Source organism: Rhinolophus ferrumequinum, chromosome 8 (assembly GCF_004115265.2).
Source record: "Rhinolophus ferrumequinum isolate MPI-CBG mRhiFer1 chromosome 8, mRhiFer1_v1.p, whole genome shotgun sequence".
Classification (NCBI taxonomy): Eukaryota; Metazoa; Chordata; class Mammalia; order Chiroptera; family Rhinolophidae; genus Rhinolophus; species Rhinolophus ferrumequinum.
In genome coordinates this window covers 29,170,988-29,192,019 of record NC_046291.1, presented here as the reverse complement: position 1 = coordinate 29,192,019, position 21,032 = coordinate 29,170,988, and the positions used below count along the sequence as shown (strand labels likewise).

Below are 21,032 nucleotides of genomic sequence, written 5' to 3'. Positions count from 1 at the left end.
TGGACTTATGACTTTAAAAATAACACATATGTGTGTATGTTATATGTGTGTGTGTGTGTGTGTGTGTGTGTGTATGTACGTATTTGTATGTGTTTATATATATCTGAAATATACTTACATATATCTTTAGCTCTTTGTGTTGAAAAGGATAAGAAGCAAAAGCACGCCAGTAGCAATGAGCATACGTGACACCCAGATTTAGTCTCTGATACTACTCCCTACTCAAAAGAATTTGAACTCATTGGAAAAATGACTTATTCTAGGACTGGAGCAGGATAGATTCAAGATAAGAACTGAAACATCTCGTAACACTTAGAAATTAAGGAAAAAATATCTCAAAATAGGGTGGAAACTTGTCACTAGGACATAGGAGCCAGCTTGAACGAACTCTCACTGGCTAATTCAAGACAATTTGAGTGCTAAAAAATTACAGTAATAAATTGTAAGCGATTGGAAGGAAAATGAATTCATGAGTCTGTACTGATAGCAGAGAAGGGAGAAGAGAGAGCATTTGTTTACAGTAGAATCAGTTGGCCAAGTGCCAACTGATAAATGTAGGAGTGCAGCAGTTGGAAAGTTATTATTCTGTAGCCATCACTATAAGGATTGGATCAGGCAAGAATCATCAAAGGATCCTAAATCTGGGACAGTTTCAGTAAAGAGCCCCTGGGTATTTGCATTGTCCTAAAGTGTCTTCCGCATATTGCAAGGGAACAATTAGTAATTATAAGGTGAGGAGACTGGGCAGCACCTTGACCAGGTGTTTAGGAACATTACTCATGGTGGGCAGATGGACATGATACCCTGAGGAGGACACAGTGTCACTAATGTAGTACTGTATTTCAGCCAAGAATTGCGTATCCCGAATCTAATCATGAGGGAACATGAGACAAACCTTAAACTAGGAATGTTCTAGTACATAAAGAGGATTTGTATTCTTCACAAATATCAGTGTCATATAAGAAAAAGAGACTGTGGGAACGATCTAGATTAAAGAAGGGTAAAAATACTTCACAGCTAAGCAGTACCTAAACTCCTACACTGGATACAACAAAATGTGATAAAGGATATTTTTAGGCCAATTGGCAAAATAGGTGATTAAACAATTAATGTTAAATTTACTGAAGCTGATAACAGTACTGGGTTAAATAACAGAATATCATATTCTTAGGAACTACTCTAAGAAGTTTTTAGAAATAAAGGACCATGATATATGTATATGACTGTCCCTGAAATGGTTCAAAAAAGATTATGTGCATGAGTGCATGTGTGCACAAGTGTGCGTGTGCGTGTGTATGCGTAGAAAGAATGATAAAGCAAATGGGGTTAAATGGTAACAATAAGTGAATCTGGGTAAAGGTATATGGGTATTCTTTATACTGTTCTTATTCTTGCAGCTCTTCTATAAGTTTTAAATTATTTCCAAATAAAAAGTTTTAAAAATTAAAAAATATATTGTTTTATTGAAAATGGAGCACTTCTCAAGAATTCTCACTCTATCAACAGATTTTATCAGTCCATACTTCAGTTTTGGATTATTTTGTTTGATTTGTTGATTAAACATTAAACTGAAAGCAGTAGAAAGTATTTTCGTTTAGTCTTTCTATCTACTCAAGGTCATTAGCTTTTGTGAGGAAATTATACTGAATTGGCTATGTTATGTTTCACAAAGAAGCAAGCAAAACCAGATCTCTAATTTTCACTGTACATCTATCTAGATGAAAGAGAAGTGAATTTGTGCATAACTTCTCAAAGATCTTTAAAGCCGCATTTCAGATTGTTACCTAGATCTTGGTCAGCTATGATCTTTTGAACCAAAAGCAGGAGTATTGCCCACTAGGAATCAGTCATGTTATCACAATAAAAAGGGAAAGTGTTTTAAGTGAAGTGCCCTGATTTGGGAACATTAACCCAATTTATGTATTTTGTTTTTCAAACAACAAAGTTAAGTAAATTTGAAATTAGCAAGAAAGATGAATATTGGCTTTTGCATTCAAGAAAAATAACCCCTATTATATAGAATGTCAAACACTTAGTTTGTAAATGCTAGGTGTTTAACCAAAACAAAAATAGTTGTAGGTGTTAAAGTTTAAAGAAATTAATTAAAATATAAAATTAGGAAGCAGAACTTTTTGTTCATGGTCATATAATAGTACATCAAGTAGAAGTTTGGTGATGGTGATTTTTTTCTCCTTAAATTTTTTTATTATAAAAGTGCCATTTACTATTTAACTTAAATATTTGTCAAATAAAATAATTTACTTATGTTTAAAAATTAAGGAAAACATTGCAGCAAACTTATCAAAGATAGATAAGCGGGTGTGGGGTGACTGTTGATGGGAGAGGTTATATGTTATACTGAAGACTATATTTGAGTATTACTTGTATAAGTGGAAAGGAGAAAAATAATCTTTAATAATCTATACCTATATATAACCACTTTTAATATTTTGACTGTTTCTAGTATTTTTTCTTTAATTTTTATATAGTTGTATGGATAATATAAATATGCATTTTTGATTCCGCTTTTTTGTTTAACATAATAAGGATTTTCCAGGTTATTACATATTTCATAACCATCCGTTTTAATAGTTGTACGAGATGTGATCGAAAGTACAGTGAATGTTTAAATAAAAAAAATTTATTACAGTAAAAGACACATTGCCATTAATCCCCCTGAAAAATAACCCCCTTCACTTTGAATACACTTAACCCATCGTTCTTGCCACTTTCTGAAGCAGTTCTGGAAGTCCTCTTTTGTGAGTGTCTTTACTTCATCCTCCATCGTGACAGTGCTCCATGTCACACATCATTTCTGGTACGGCAGTTTCTGTCCAGTAAAAAAACATTCTGGTGTGTCCTCATCCACCTTATTCACCAGATCTGGCACCGTGCAACTTCTGGCTCTTTCCCAAAGTCAAAATGACCATGAAAGGAAAATGTTTTAAATCGATTCAGGATATCTAGGCAGCCACAACAGTGCAACTAAAGACACTATAAGCTTTGTCACGTCTGTAAACTTTGATGATGTCTCATTATTTAGGTAGTTCAGTCAAAAATAGAGCCCTCTGTCCTAATGAGTAACCATGCTACTCAGAAGGATGAGTTATTTGGGTGGTTGTCTTTCTCTAGCAGATTTGACTTATAGCTTGTCTTCCTTTAACTTTTTGCCTCTCATTGTATTGGTAGACAGTACATGTCAAGTGTTAATACTTTGGGGCCCCAACAAAAATTTTTTTTATTTGAAATTTACAAAAACTCCTCTATACCCTTTACCCATATTCACCAGTTGTTGACATTTTGCTATATTTGCCTTATTATTCTCCCTTTCTCTATATACATATACAGATTACTATTTTTTTGTGAAATCTTTTGCAAATAAGTTTCAGACATACCTAAATTTTCATATATTTTGTAATTGTCTCTTTGTTTCTTCTACTAGACTCTAATGTCTTTGGTGATAGGTACTTACTGTTAATGCCCCTTTGTCTCCACAGTGAATAGTGCAGTGTCAGGCACATAGCGGAAGTGTAGGAGATGTGTGCTGAATGAATAATTTGATAGCCAAAGGGATATGTGCTAATGTGTCAGTTCTGACATACAGTCATGCGCCACCTACCAATGGGGATATGTTCTGAGAAATGTGTCATTAGGTGGTTTTGTCATTGTGTGAACATCGTAGAGGGTACTTACTGACACAAACCTAGATGGGATAGCTTGCAACACACTGGGACTATATGGGATAGCTTGTTGCTCCTAGGCTACAAGCCTGCACAGCATGTTTCTGTACTGACTACTGTAGGCCATTGTGACCCAGTGGTATTTGTATCTAAACATGGAAAAGGTACAGTAAAAGGATAGTATAAAAGATTTAAAAAATGGTATACCTATATAAGGTATTTACCATGAATGCAGCTTGCAGGACTGGAAGTGGCTCTGGGTGAGTCAGTGAGTGAGTGGTGAGTGAATGGGAAGGCTTAGGACTACTGTACAGTACTGCAGATTGATAACCACTGTACACTGAGGCAACGCTAAATTTATAAAAGAACACGAGCTTAAATCAAGCACAAGAGAAATGATGCAGTCAAGAGACACGCATGGTAAATAGGTGTATAAGGCTGCTGCACACTTTTTTATAGTGAAATTTTTTTTATAAGTAGAAAAAGTACACTCTACAATAACAATTAAAAACATAGTATTGTAAATACATAAACCAGTAACATAGTATTTATCATTATCAAGTATTATGTACTGTACATAATTTTATGTGCTATACTTTTATTACTGGCAGCACAGTAGATTTGTTTAGACCACCATCACCACAGACATGTGAGTCATACGTTGTGCTGCGATGTTTTGACGGCTAAGATGTCACTAGGTGATAGGAAGTTTTAAGCTCCATTATAATCTTAGGGGACCACCATCGTCTGTCCGTTGTTGACCCAAACATCATTATGCAGCACATGACTGTATTGTCAAATGTTTGAAAGGAATGAGATTTGTTTCTTTTTATAATATGGTCAAATAAGAATTTAATGGATACATTCATTAATGGACAAGGTGTTTATTGAAAAGTGGTTGCTACTTTCAGTTAAAAGCACAAAGGTAGCAAAGTAGTTCATGGGATAGCAAGAGCAGAAAAAAACAAAAATAATTGTTTACTCCCTTATTGTTACATTCATCATAGTGAAAGTGCAAACAAGCCATAGTCGTTCCTGTTCTTTTACTTTCCCAAAAATAAAACATCAGCTTTTCATTTTTAAAGTAATGTAGGAATATAGAAAACTTTTCCCAAGTTGATGCTATTACATGATCTGACTTTCAAAGAAGCTTACTTGAAAAGTACAATTGTAGTGTATTTTCCTACTGATAAAGAAAACGGTGAACGAGTTGGTTATGGCTTTTTGAAAGGCCACATAGTGAGGTTATGCTCTCGGGAACAACAGAAGGTACTTAATGTTCTCTGTTAATCTTACTCATTTCTTTTTAGATTGTTTTCAGCTGAGCAATTTACTTCCTGACATCAAACCATTCATTGTTGTTACTGGAATTATATCTTTCTCATCAAATATGCATTTACACAACATCCTCAACCACATTCACTTGCCTTCTTACAGCTATAGCTTGTACATTGAGTATGGTTAGAACCAGCAGTGGTGAAGGAATGTATGGATGACTGAGAATAACGACATATAGCTCTCTTTCCTCAGGAAAATCTTGTTTTTTTCCCACCGTCAGTTGCAGGTGAAGACCATTAGGTACTTAGTGATAGAAACTAAAACGTATGATAGCAGTGAATCTTGAAGAATAATGTGAGGGATGAGTTGTCAGGGAAAATCTGACAGACTAACCATATGACCATGAATGAATTTCTATATTTTGCTGAGCTACAGAGTCTCTCATTATAATCATTCAAGGATTACTTTGATGTAGAGTTAGGGGATTTCAGAAAGATTACTTCCCTCTAATTCTTATTTTTTTAAAAAAAATTACATATTTTGTGTAGTCTTATAAAACTGCCTTTACATAGTTTTTTGGAGGCAATGAGATAGGGAACAAATAAGTGAAATCTGTGCAGACTCTTTTCATTTTTGCTCTTTCCTAGAAAATTTAGCAGAATGGGAAGCCTCCTGATGCTTTTCATTGAGACATGAATGAAATGTCTTGTTTTAAAATAATTAAATAGTTAATTATTAATGTTGGGAAAAGGGATGTGAACATTGTTACAGGCCATAAAAATTAAAGTTCTGTTCAGACAATAGATCACCAATGATTCCTGGCCAGTAAGGACACTAGCTCTCTGTTCTCAAAAAAAACCCTTTTCCTTCCAATCCCAGCATCTGAAGTATAGCATACATGTCGTGTTCTTCCGTGAAGAAGAATTATTACCTTTTTTTTAAAAAAAAAAAAAGAAAGGAAAGGAAAAAGAATTGATATTTAGAAATCCATGTCAAGGAGTTATCTTGCTGTAACCCCTGATCTGAGGGTTCAGATCTGAGGTTGCCATCAGAGGCCTATAGCATGTGTTCAACTAGAAACACATTATTAGATAGTTCTCCAAGACAAAACTGGCTAGAGATGAGATTTATGGGTTGATAACTCATAGTCTAGGTCTTTGTACCTCAATTATTGTTTTTTCTGTTCTATTGGCGAGTCTGTATTTCAGTAGTTTCTCTCTTTATATGGGGATAGGTACCATATTTGATTCTTTCATTATATGGAAACCTTAAAAAATACTTGCCAGTAGTTCTGTGCCTGTTTAGTACATAGTTGTAAGTAGACCTGACTCTGGACATTATTATGGAATTGAGGAAGATTAGGTACTTCCTTTGAGATCTTACTTTCTGAGGACCTCTATTTTTTTCTTAGGAAACTCTCCCTCTGTTGTACCCAATATGATGTGTTAACTTTTTCAGGCACTGTCCTTCCTTTCCACATTAACAAAAGCTGTTCTTAGTTCTATTTCCCTCTGGCCTTAAGATATTAGTGTTAGATTAATATTTAATGTGTCTTGCTTCTTAAGATTTGTAGAGAATTTATTCCAGATGGGATAAATCTAGTTGTGAAATTTTAATTCACTTTACCAGGATTATAGTTATTAGACAGACTGAGCAGTCTTTTCAGTAAACATAAAGGGAATTCAGATATGTAATGTATAGTGAAATTGAAACTAGCTAAATAACATTTTTGAGTACACACTATGTGCCAGCAGTGTTTTAAGTGCTCTATCTGCGTTAAACTTTTGCATTTAACCCTTATAGAAACTTGAAATGAAATGGTTGCTGTCATATTCTTAATTTACATTGACAATACCGAGGCACAGATATGTGATTTACCAAGTCACTTAGCTAATAAGCGGTAGAGCCAAGATTGAAACTTAGGTGTTTTGCCTCCAGAGAATGTGTTATTAACCATTACTTTCTATTGGTTTTACTCACTACTTTCTATACTCAATTTTTATTAAGTATTACTCTCTATACTGAAACAGGGGGCCTATTTATATTTGTTTGTTTGTTCATTCATTTGAGAGCGGGAAAGAAAACATTTTTTTGAAAATGATCACATTTCCTAAAATTCAAGGACCCCTTCATGATTTTTTTCATAGCATCTGTATACCACTAAGTACATATTACAGATGTTTTCTATATTCACATGACACATCATTATTTAATATTTTTGTTCTACTCATTTAAAAAATGTATTTTGAAGGGAAACTTTTCATCACTACTGTAAATGTAAAGCCAGTATCATAAGTAGAGGGTAACTTTAAAACCTTTTAATTTAAAAAAAAGTAAGTAGAAGACAAAACCATATTATTTTTTAATTAGATATTGTTCCCAAATTGTCTGATACTTGAAGCTTGCTTTCTCTGTTAAAAGAAGAGGATAGCAAGTGTTTGAGATACACTGTTATCAAGTAGAGATTTTCTTATTTAGAAAGCAGACAAGGAAAACTAACTTTAATACATGTCCACATACTACCTAAAACCCAAAGTCTGACAACTTCGGGAAAGTGAAATATACAGAGGGTGCCAAAAAAATGTATACACATTTTAAGAAAGGAAAACTGTATTAAAATTGTAATACTCAATATATACCTATAACAAAAGATGAATACAAGTTACGTTTGACTTCTGCGATTACAAGAGGTGCTCAAAGTGGTTACCATCAGCATCCAGACACTTCTGATTACGGTGAACTACTGCTTGAGCAACGTTGACCAAAGTGTCTACTTGTATACAATTTTTTTGCCACACCTGGTATTATTCTGAGTCTCTTCCAGCTTTCAGAACTTGGCAGTACCTTCTTTGTTTAAAACGAATGTTAGTCTTTAAATAAATGAATTTCTATCTACTGTATTCTTTCACTGTTTTATAAGATTAATTCATCCTAATGTGTTTGTAAATTCCTAGAGTTTGAAAGAAGTGTATAATTATTGCAATGTTTGGACACTTATTTTATAACAATTTCTTGATAAGATTTCTGGAGTTGGTATAATTAATCTCCCTAACTATGAATAAATCATTATTAGTAGAGAAGCAGGCAAAAAATAGTCATTTAAAAAAAATTAAACCTAATTCATTGTATATAGTGTAGGAAGCTCTTACATGAACGTCAGAATGCAAGAATACTTTTATTTACAGTATTCATTAGGTTGATGGTTGGATCGAGTTGATGAGAAACAAAGATTGAATTGCATCTAGAGCTAGGTTTAAGAAATCACATTCTAATTTATACTGTGCTGTTAAGATTAGAAATTCTAATTTCAGTATCTGTCAGCAAATGTCTTTATCTCACACCAAGCTAGAAAAGAAAACCTACATTCTAAGAAGCTGACATTGGCATAGAGCCACAGGTAGGTTTTTAGCTATTGTGAATTTATTGTGATTTTTCAGTTTTTACTGCTTCTGTGATAGCATTAAAGTGATTGAATAGACAGAAAATGGGACGTTAGGATGACTGAAAAGTCTTTGCTTAGTATTAATATTTCATGAAGCATTTTAGCAAAAGGCAAAACAAATTTGTTGTTCCTTATAAAGTTATTTAAAATATTAGAGAAGAAGGAACGGCACAAGCGAAATAGAGAAAAGTATGTATCCTTTAGAAAATATTAATTCTTTAATAGTAACAAGATTCTATTTACACGTTATGTGGTGATGGTCAGACAGTTTTCATTCTGAAGCTTTGCTAGCTCTGCCCTACTAAATGTCAATCCCACTCCATAATTACCTGCTTTGCCCCTATTTTCTCAAGAAAGGAGTCCCTCTTCATGTTGGTGTTTTTAAAATTTGTATTACTTGATTGTCCTGATGAATAAAATAAAACCTATAGACTAACCTGGATTTACTGACAACCTCCTTGGAAGCTTTTGGTCTGTAAAATCTAAGTCCCAAGTATGTATGGTGGAATTGACTGGTATTTAAAAATAAATTGTCTTCTGAAATACTAGAAAGATTTAGATGTAGATCAAGAAATAATTTACATGTCTTTATTTTGACATCTGCAATGTTTCTTGTCTTCTATGATTTCCCATTACATGTGTGTTCCTCTCTATCTGCCTTAACTGTCTCATTTCCTTCTAGTGTCTCTGATTACTGAGAACTGTCTGCATATTTTCATATTTAAAAACTGATTATCCATCTGATAAATATTTAGTGGTTTCAGATGTCACCATACCATAAAAAGTAGTCATAGATACTTTAAAACACTTCAAATACATTCAAAACCAAGATGAAACTAGCCATTATTTGAATAGCAGTTGTCTTTAACATGTGTTTTCTAACTGAGGCATAATTGACATATAACATTATTAGTTTCAGGTATTCAACATAATGATTCACTATTTGTATATATTGTGCTATGATCACCACAGTAAGTCTCGTTAATGTCTGTTACCATACATGTTACAATTTTTTTTCTTGTGATGAGAAATTTTAAGATTTACTCTCTTAGCAACTTTAAAATATGCAATACAGTATTACTAACTCTAGTCACCATGCTATGCATTAGGTCCCCATAACTTTTTTATTTTGTAACTGAAAGTTTGTACCTTTTGACTCTCTTCACCCCTTTCACCTACTTCTCATTTCTGGCAACGACCAATGTGTTCTCTGTGTTCATGGGATCGTTTCTTTTTCTTTTCTTTTTTTTGACATTCCATATATAAATGAGATTACATAGTATTTGTCTTTCTCTGTCTGACTTATGTCCCTTAGCATAGGCCTTCGGGATTCATCCATATAGTTGCAAATGCCAATGTTTCCTTTTTTTATGGCTGAATAATATTCATGTGTGTGTTTATCTTGCATCTGTTTTATTCATTCATCTGTCAATGGACACTTGGGTTACTTCCGTATCTTAGCTATTGTGAATAATGCTGCAATGAACACGGGGCTGCAGATACTTCTTCAAGGTAGCGATTTCATTTTCTTCTAGCCATAATACGAAATTAGTCTATTCAACTGCTAAAAAAAATTAGGATCATCTGAGGGAGGGAAGTAAAATGTTTCAAAAATATTCATTTGATTTTTTTGGGAGGTTATATAACATAATGATTAAGCGCATTGGCTCTCAATCTCAGAGCATGGGTTAAAACCTTGCTGTTCTATTTGCTAAACATAACCTAGATCTCATAACTTAGTCTCTCTATGTAATAATTACCTCATATGCAGAATAATAGTCTAATTTATATGGTCGTATAGATTAAACAAGATAATGTATGTAAAGTGTCTAGCATATAGTAAACTTTCAATAAATGATAGAATTGGCCTAAAGTCTTTTTAGAAACCAACTATTATAAACACCCTCCCTCATTTAATTCTCCTTTTATCATGAAGGACACTTTCTGCTGATTTTTATGTTGTATATGACAGCCTATCTTCTGTGATTTGTTTTTTTAATTTCAAGGAAGTACTGTTGTGTTTCCCATGAAATGTGTTCAAGTTCCTATGTCCTTCTAATTGAGAAACAGAACAAAGATATAGTTCTGTTTCAGTATCTTTCTGTTTCAATATATTTCCAACATCTTTCATACCCCCTCCCCAAAAACAACCTATAGAAGTTATTCCTGAAACAATTGATATTCTGTATTTTTCTCAAGTGTATACTTTTAAAGGTTTTTACAATGAATAAAATACAGCTGATGTTTATTATTCCCAGATTCCATGTTTGTGACTTCTGTTACTTGCTAAAATTTGTTACCCTGAAATCAATACTTGTGGTGTTGTCTCAGTCATTCAGAGACATGCACAGAATAACAAAAAATTTGAGTCACCTGACCTGCATGTTCCCAGCTAAGGCTGATCAAGGCTATGCTCTGCCTTCTTGTTGCAACTCTCATACTATAAACAAGTGTCCTTTTCACAGTCTATTTAGTGCCACTTTTTTTGCACTTTTGTTGGTGATTTTTGGTTTGAAATGGTCCCCTACTGCTGAAGTGCTGTCTAGTGTTCCTAAGTGCAAGAAGGCTGTGATGTGCCTTAAGGAGAAAATACATGTGTTAGTAAGCTTCTTTCAGGCATGTGTTAAAGTGCTATCAGCCCTGACTTCAATGTTAATGGATCAACACTATGCATTGATAAATAAGGTATCTTTAAGCAGAAACACATATACAAGAAGGTTATGGGTTGATGAAAATGTCTTAATTAGAGGCTCATAGGAATCTAACCCAGTATTTCCCGTAGGAGCAGTGGTTCAGTGTTTGCTAATTCTGTGTTTGCAATGATTTTGTAGAACACAACTACCGCAGATAATGAGACTAAAATTTGCCATATTAAATATTTATAAATGTATAATAAGTTCAGTAGTTTCAAATACATTCATATTATTGTATAACTATACTCCAGAACTCTCTTCATCTCACAAAACTGAAACACTGATTTTTGTGTATTGATTTTGTATCCTTGAAACTTCACTGAATTCATTTATTACTTCTAACTCGTGTGTGTGTGTGTGTGTGTGTGTGTGTGTGTGTGTGTGTGTGTGTGGTCTTTAGGGTTTTCTAAATTTACTATCATTTCATTTGCCAACAGAGACAGTTTTACTTTTCCTTTCCAATTTGGATGCCTTTTTTTTCTTGCCTAATTGTCCTGGCTAGGACTTCAATACGATGTTGAATAAAAGTGGTGAATGTGGGCATCCTTGTCTTGTTTCTGATTGTAGAGGACAAGCTTTAAGCTTTTCCCCATTGAGTATGATGTTATCTGTGGGCTTGTCATATATGATCTTTATTATGTTGAGGTACATTCCCTCTCACTCTATTGAGACTTTTTATCATAAATGGATGTCGAATTTTGTCGAATGCTTTTTCTGTATCTATTGAGATGATCATATAATTTTTATCCTTCATTTTATTAATGTGTCATATCACATTGATTGATTGGTGGATGTTGAACCATCCTTGTATCCCTGGAATAAGGGATTCTCTTCCTTTTTTCCTGGTAAAATTGGGTAAAAAATTTTTTTTTATTCAAAAACAAATATATAACATGGAATGGATTTGAGGCAAATTGTGCTACAAGCAGATTTTTCTTTAAGTTGCTAAACAAAGTTTAAAAAGTAAGTAACAATAAAGGAAAATGTTTTGGGTATGGGAACAGCAGTACAAAAAAATAGTGTATGAGTACCTGGTTAATTTACCTGTTTTGCAGTAGTGCAACTTTTAAGTACATATTGTTGACTGTCCATAGTCCATGCAAGTTGCAACTCCATACTTCAACAACAACATGCTAACGTTCTTAATGAAAACTTAAAAAAAAGCATAACCCAGTTGTTCCCTCATTTGACCAACTCCACTTAAGTTAGATGTGCAGAAGGGCTTAGATCTATACAGAGTAAACCACATGCAACATATTACTTGATCACTTTTCTAAAATAAGGCAGGACAATGACAGTAACATAAGGGAAGAAAACATGGAGGAATGAAGTCCTAATTACTATACATGCATATTTGTCTTTTGACAGTAGGGGGAAACCTTTTACATATAAGTTACAAGGAAAAGGTAAACAATTTTATACAGGAAATTGAGCACATATTGTACAGTAGCTTCCCTTTGCTGTCATCATTTGTACAACATCTTCATAGTTTACTTGACCATCATCAGCAATATCTGCTTCCCTGATTATTTCATCAAACTCTTCATCTGCTAACTTCTGTCCAAGGTTTGTCATCACATGGTGACGCTCTGATGCACTAATACAGTCACTGCTGTCCTTATCAAACACACAGATGCTCCTTAATTTCTTCTTCTTCTTCACTGTCTGTGTCTTTCATTTTTCTTGCCATTATTGTCAGAAATTCCAGGAAGTCCTTTGTACCGTTACCATCATCAGCATCTGCTTCATTAATCATGTTCTATAACTCTGCTTATGTGGGATTCTACCCAAGAGACCTCATTATGGTTCCCAATTCCTTTGTTGTTAGTTCTGTCACCATCCTTGTCACATAGTGAAAAAGCTTTGAATTCTGCAATCTGTTTTCCAGTCACTTGGTCAGCCCTGCTGCAAGCACTGCCAGTCTCCAAGACACAACCACACAAGTACTTAGCTTGCTGGCTCCACTGGGACTCGCCTCCATGTGTTTTAATTACATAGCTCTAAGATGTAGGTAATGATTCTAAGTATGACTGGTTTCATCTAAATGTTTTTTTCTATGGGAATATTCTATGGAAGTGTATTTGTTTGCTAGGGCTGCTGTAAGAAATTACCGCAAACAACATAGCTTAAAACAACAGAAATTTACTCTCTCACAGTTCTGGAGGCCAGAAGTTTGAAGCCAAGATGTTGGTGGAATTGGTTTCTTCTGGAAGCTGTATGGGGAATTCTGTTCCATGCGTCTTTCCTAGTTTTTGGTAGCTGCCAGCAGTTGTTGGTGTTCCTTGGCTTGTAGCTGCATATTGTAATCTCTGCCTCTGTCATTACATGGCCTTCACCTCTGTCTGAAATCTCCCTCTGCCTTTCTCTTATAAGGATGTCCGTCATTGGGTTTAGGAGCCATCCTATTTAGGATAATTTCATCTCAAGATCCTTAATTATATCTGTAAAGACCCTTTTTCCAAATAAGGCCTCACTCACAGATTCTGGCATGTAGAGAGTGGACTATATATATGCCCCTAAGGGGGCCATAATTGAACCTACTACAGGAAATTAATGAGAAATTATAATAATATTAAATTGTGGTTGGAGTAATCTAGGTATTCTCAGGAGATATCTGATAGATATTTATCTGTAACTATAGTAGATAGAATAAGTTCTCACCCAAAATTCTGTGATTCTGTTTCGTATACTTCCATTATACTTATGTATAAATCTGGAACTTAGATTTGGGCAGCTTAGCATCCATCAGATGCCCAGTGTTGCCATTCCTGACTTTATTACTCCCCATCCCTGCTGTTTTTACATCTATATCTAATCATTATAGTAAGCAAAAATGGAAAACATTGTTCTTTGCATAAATTTGTATTTTTCATGCCCTCTGCATAACCATATTTTTTTCTGTCAGTATTGGGTAGTTTGTGTAGTAGTAGACTGAATAAACTGAATAACATTCAATTCAGTATAAACTGAATAACATTTATTGAATGTTATTCAGTTCAAGTCACTAATTCTCTCCTAGTATGTGTAAAACGTTGTTTTGCTATAGAAGATCTTAGAAATGCACATAATTAGGGAAAATGAATAAGATTCCTTTGTTTAATTAAGAAAAGTAAATACCCATGACGAAACACATTATTTAAAATCCAGATAGACTGTGTTTTAGTTAGTTATTTGATTTAATTGTTTAAACAATAACTTAGATACAAGGTGATTACATACCTCCAAATATGTTTTCTAACTCCCCTGATTATGTCTTGTTTGAGGAGGAAATATCCATAGATAGGTATAGCTACTTGAATAAAATTTCAATTTCATTTTATATTCTAAAAAATACTCCAGATGTAATTGACACACTGAAATGATAAGTAGTAGAAGGCATTTCTTAGTAAATCTTGACTTAAAAATTAATCAGGTTCTTTAGGTCTTATATGCTAGAAAGTTTCTTTTGTTTTGTTTTTTATAAAGCGCATGGTAACATTTCCTTCCTTGTTAAATATGGGCATTTTTTTAAGTTTGATAAAATAACACACTTTGAATAATTTAAGTGACTTTTTGTGGGATGCATTACAACTTGCATTGCAGCATTTTTCTTATCTTATGATTTTGGTCATTGCTGAAGACTAACTCCCTCTAAAAGTTTAGGAATCTCCAAGCCTCCTATATTTGTACATGTGGACTTAGAGTTGTGTTCCTACTCCAAAAGTATTGATTATTTCTACTCAAACTGTAAGTTCTTTCTATTTTGAGGATGTACCCAAATTCCTGCAGAGGTCTTTAATATACAAACATAAAAATGTCCTGTGTTAATGAGAAGTTCTGTAGTATTGCCCTCTTCTCCCACTAGGCCAGAGAAACAATTTAGCTTGAGCTTTCTGACTATCACAGGCAAATTATTTTGTTTAAATTCTTATTGGTAGTAACTCTGAAGTATGAATCTGCGATTATATAGAATTCTCAGTTTTCAGTCTACAAATTCATTAGAAGCTCCTTGCCCACAGTCTTTAACTGTTAAGTTTCTAGGGTAAGTTATTGTCAGTGTTGGGGGAAAAAAACCTCTTGAAAATCATATTTATGCTTAATAAGACTTTATAGGTTTACATAAGTCAGAATCTTTTTACTTGAGTGAGATTTTATTTACAGAACATGTTAAAATAGTTTGATCTCATGATGACTAAAATCTCTAATTAGGCAGGTATATTCCTTATTAGTGAAAATAGGGAAATCAATTATGCTAAGTATAATTCGTAGGGTACACTCTCTTTCAAATATAAGAACCATGGCAGTCCATAATAACACTTTTAAACGTTCTGGATTCTAAGTAGAATTGCCCATGTACCTCATTCCCAAAGTGAGTAGAAAATGGAATTACGGTGCACAGTGTGGGTAGTAAACTTTCCACATATGTTTCATTATTTGGTATTTCAAAATAATATAAATATCTCAGACAATTTCCAAAGAGAGATACCAATTCTTCGTCTGCCTGTTTTCTACCTTTTTGTATGATGTTAAGCTGACCATTTGTGTGGAGAATTAAAGGAATATATGTACTATATATAATATCCTTTCTTTCTCAAAGCAAGGGTTCTTCCTCCAATTGGAAGAGATCCTTAAAACTGTTTAGGAGCATTTTTAAAGGTTGTGACAATGACTAGGGTGGGCGGACTGTTGGCATGTAGGGAATGTCGTAAACTGGAGATTTTGAAATCCCTCAACATTTGGGTTAGTCTTGCACAACTGAGGTATTAACCCAAAATGCCAATGGAAGCCCTACTGAGAAATGTTCTTGTCCTTGCTCCAGGCAGTAAAGCCCTCAGGTAGAAAAAGACATCTGGGTGGTCCCTAAAGGGAAAATTGAAAGTTCCACCAGCCATTTTGCTTTCAAAAACAGCAGAGGAACAGATCCATCTCACCTCTGCCTTCCAGATCTTTCATTTAGTGCAGTCAGTTGGCTGACGCTACATCAGATCTGAATTGCTAGCTGCAGAAGAGTCTAGCAAAAGGCCTTTTGCTTTCTATCTGCGTTTCAGGAAGGCACACGAGAATGAAGCCAGAGTGGATGGAGTAGTTAAGGGGCAGTCTTAGCTCCCTGTCGCCCACGTTATTATGGTCATCACATTATTACAGTATCGCAATAGGTATCACAGAATCTCTCACATTATTTTTTCTTAGCTACACAATATAACTTTCTGAGGGTTCACAGAGGCAATAAGGGAACCAGGACAAAAAAATAAAATGAAGATAAGGGGTATTTCTATTCCAATATGAAACCTTTTGTCGCAATTCTTTTCCCAAGAACCAGTCACAGCCCAGCTGTGCTACTGCCCTTCAGCTCCCTGATCTTTCTTTCCCACCTGCTCCCTGGTGCCTTCTTTCAAGCATATTTTAGTACCTCTAGTCCCTGGACTGTAGTGATATGCTCTCTTAATAAGCACATTTACAAACATCCTCAGGATATTGTCATGGACTTCCCTTTTTCCCACTACTTCATTTGCCCACCCCTTTGCCTGTCCGCATGGTTATCTACTTCTAGGGGCAGCAGCATGAGATCTTTAGAAGATGCTTTGGCAGCTTCAAAATTTCTGAGCAGCGTTTCTCAAGAACTTTTGTTTATGTAGTTTCCCCTAGGAAATAAATCAACTCTATTAGCCTAATCTGAATGGCATATAATAATATAATGTAATATATAATATAATATAGTAATATCCATATGTATAATAGCCTGAGCTGCCTGAATATTTGAGAATCTAAGCACCCGAAGCATTCAACAGTTGTGGTATTCTAAAATGATTTTTTAAAAAGTGATTATCCATTTTTAAAATAGTGCTATGGTACTAGATAAGAAACAGTTGGCTAAGACACAATGCGTGGTAATGACGTGGTTTGCAGGGTGTTCAGATTGTTTGGTAATGTCACAGAATCACAATCTGTGTGATTACAAACTGGTGGAACAGAGATTACAGATAATCACAGAGATCTCCCAGGACTGTGGTTGGTAATACACATACGATCATTCTTGTTCATTTATGTGTTTTGTGGGTAATGACTACTTTAAATGTTGATATGCACTGCATATTATATTTTTCATTCCTTAGTCCATTTAATGGGGAAAGAAAACAAAAACCAGAGAATGCATCCAGAAGATAATTGGAACTGTGTTGAATTTTTTTATTTTTTAATCATTATGCTCTTTTGGATTTACAATACCTAAATTCCAAATTCATTAGTTCCATTTCTGAGAATTTATCCTACAGATGTATACACATTTTTGAAATGATTGTAAACAAAGTCATTCATTGCAGCATTGTTATAGTAACATAATAGAAATGACTATACATTAATAGAGAACAGGTTAAAAGATTCTGGTACGGCAGTATAACAGAATAGTAAGAAGCTTAAAAGAAGGAATTTAAAGCTTTCTCTGAACTAATTTAGAAAGATCTCCTTGGTATATTGTTAAGTATTGCAATTGGAGGTGTGGGGTGGATATAACCTTATATTCAAATTTGCTTCTGCATGTATGTTCGTATATTTGAAATTCTGAAAGGACACACAAGAAAGTACAAATATTAATTACTTCTAGATATATGAGTGTATGTGTATGGGGGAGTGTGGTTTAAGGGGGACTAGGAGTATGAAGGAGACTTTTCAGTGACTATCTTGAGATATTCATGTCATGTATTACCTGTTCAAAAAATGAAAAATAAAGAAGATACTTAAACTTCAGAAGTAGCATTAATGCAGAACAGATCAAGTCCTGACTTTCTAGGTAAATAGTGTTGCACACCAGAGAGTGGCATTTGTACTAGGAAGATTTAGTTGCATATAGTAAAGCTAAGACTTTGAAAGATATTTTCTTGTGCTTGAAAGAAAAGTGTGATTCCTAATTTCTTTTAACTGCTGTGATCCCTTGATTAGTTTCACCATCTTTGTTTATAGTTTGATACTCAACATTTTTTCTGAAATTCAAAGTGGTACACAAGGGCATAAGTTATTATTATTTTTGTGTGTTTTTTAATGTTTTTGTTCATTGGTTTGTTTCTTTGCTAATTTGATCAGTAATGGGGAATGCTGGTGGGCAGAGAAACTCGGGGGCTTTGGAGTTTATACTCCAAATGTAAGAAGTGGGGCAAAAGGTGGAGAGGAGAAGTATTTTCCAGACTTTCTTTGCCAGCTTTACAGTTCTGTTCCAAATTCCATCCATATCCTCAAGTCTACTATGGCATTTATTAAAATAGCAAGGAGAAGTTGCATTATCAGGGATGCAGTCGCCCTAGTATTTGTATCAGTGGACCATTTTTTGGCTAACTTCACTTCCCATTTATTCAATCATTCAGTCATTTACTAAGTATTATAAAGTCTTAACAAATTTTTTTTTGGGGGAGGGAATATTGGGGAACAGTGTGTGTCTTCAGAGCCCATCAGTTCCAAGTCATTACCCTTCAATCTAGTTGTGGAGGGCACAGCTCAGCTCTAAGTCCAGTTGCCGTTTTCAGTCTTTAGTTGCAGGGGGCACAGCCCACCATCCCATGGGGAATTGAACTGGCAACCTTGTTGTTGAGAGCTGGCTCTAACCAACTAAGCCATCTGGCCGCCCCAAATTTTTGAAATTATTTAGACTTTCTCATACTCTTGCCAATTCATCTGATTACCTTTCAATCCTAGAATCATTCCACGGGTGTCAACCTACTGTATTACATATCCCCATGTTTTCTACTCATTCCCAGCCATTTCCAGAATGTTCAATAATTGGTTAAATTAATGAATGAATTAATGATTGATTGATAGGAAGACTGATGTAGCTAGACCAGGTTTGGTGCAAATGGCTTCCTCAACAAGATTTACTGGTTTAGTGTTACAATAAAGCAACATTTGAATGGTTAGGTGTTAAGAGAAACTCATGCTGACTTGTTTTGAAGTATTTTAAGATGGAGAAAAGAAATGGCATTCTTTAATTTCTGTTTCAGATTTTCTGAAGTATTTTTTTTCTGCCTGGGATTTTTTTTTTATTACCATGAAATAGAATTTTTCCTACTAATATTTATATGAGATTTAAAAAGCGGTTTCAACAGATCTCTCTCTCTCTCTCTCTCTTTGCACACAAACAGTAGTTTGCAATTATTTCTTTACCATGGACTTCTTTTTATGAATCTGTCCTGAGCCTCTTCATTTCATGTTTTAGAAGATTTTTGTGTACCACAGTGTATTTTAAAGAAGTAAAAAGATCTCTTCTTTTCTCTTTTAAAAACATTAATCGGACACTCTCAGTGCAAAAACACTGAGCAAGTCACATGAAATATCTAGTCACTAAAGCTATTGACCAGAAGTCAGTGTTTTGAAGTGAAGGAAAAGGAAATTAACGTTTTTATTTCATTTTTCAAACGTTAAAAATACACTGAAATAAGTGCTAACAGTATCTATGAAGCATTATATAAATACTGGAAATCGTACTACGGAATTCTGGCTTTTCTGTATATGTGATATCCTTGATATTTTAAAAATAAAAAGTCATCTAAAAAAGGTGTAAACCATTCTCTTAGACTGTTTTTTTAAATTATGGTAAAACACACACAATGAAATTTACCATCTTAACCATTTTTAAGTGTGTATATAGTTCAATAGTATTAAGTACATTCACACTATTGTGCAACCAATGTCCAGAACACTCACTTTTCATCTTGAAAAACTAGAGTTCACAAAAGGGAAATAAAGTGTTCATCTTTGTATTGCATGTCTTACCCCACAAAACACTGAAGTGTGTGCTATGCTTTAAATAAAAAAATATAATTAATTTTTCAATGTTAAAAATTCATTCTATAGCCAATAGTGGGGTTATAGGTATTAACTATAGGCTCTTTTGTTTGGATGCTGAGTCTACAATTGTGAGGAAAAGTATGGGCAGAACTAGAAAAAAATTTATTCTAAACTATTCCAAAATACCTAATTTTTAGATAACTGAAAATAGTATACATTTGCACATATCTCCATAAAACGTTACATGGGTAGTAGTGGGTATGTTCATATATTTGTCAGTTATTGCCAATAATACTTCATCAATAAGTCACCTCTAAGCTCAGTGGCTTTTACAACAAGAATTTATCCTCATGATCACAGGTCTTGAGATCAGCTGGGAGTTTGCCTGATACAGGCTGGACTTAGCCCCAGGCTTCAGGGTCAGTTCAGTGCTTCTCCTTCTGGGACTCAGTATCAAGAGGAAGCATCAACTCATAATTAGTTCTCATAGTGTATTATTTGATCACAAGGAGTGCAAACACAATTACCCATGCGTATGTTAGATCACTGTTTGTTTTATATTTGCCAATTTCCCATTGGTATGAGTAAGTCCCATGGCAAAGTTTAAAGTCAAGGTGTGTTGGGGGGTACATTCCATCTACCATGAGGCCATGGCAAGAATGTGGATGTAGCTCTCTTACAAGGCAGTGAGAATTTTTGGAAGCTTTCTAAATTTAAAAGGCAGATTTCTTTTAGCACCTATATATTTAGTACTAACTCTTTTTCGTATGTTATAAATTCTTCACTCTTTTTAAAACAACCATTGTTGTATATAAGAATGGACATCCAAAATGTACCCACAAATGGTATAAATCAAAATTATTTCCCACTCTGCTAGCTTTTAATACAAATGTTTTCGTTATATAATTTTCTACATTGTTTAATATAGCCTGGCTGTTATTATAAGGATCAATCATTTTTGGTTTTTGTCACATCAGAGTTTTTAGTTGATGATTTTTTTAAAGTTGGATCTTTAAACCACCACTCATTTAAAAAGGTTAATGTGGTTTGGTTTGCAATTTTATACAGTACTAAAATACTATTTAAACTTAAGTTGCTTTTATCTCACCTTTACCTCACAAAATTCATAGCTAAGGTTTTTGTTGTCTTTGTTTGAAAACCATGATAGAGTTGGACTAAACAGAATTT

General features: G+C 34.2%; 1 protein-coding gene and 1 pseudogene across 2 annotated transcripts in view; one reads left to right on the top strand and one right to left on the bottom strand.

The window, feature by feature from the left end:
- The window catches only part of BMPR2 (bone morphogenetic protein receptor type 2), a 134,306-nt gene that overhangs the window by 74,954 nt on the left and 38,320 nt on the right, over nucleotides 1-21,032 (top strand). The gene's annotated exons all lie outside the window — the stretch shown is intronic.
- LOC117025904 (calmodulin-1-like) lies at nucleotides 12,510-13,478 on the bottom strand (annotated as a pseudogene).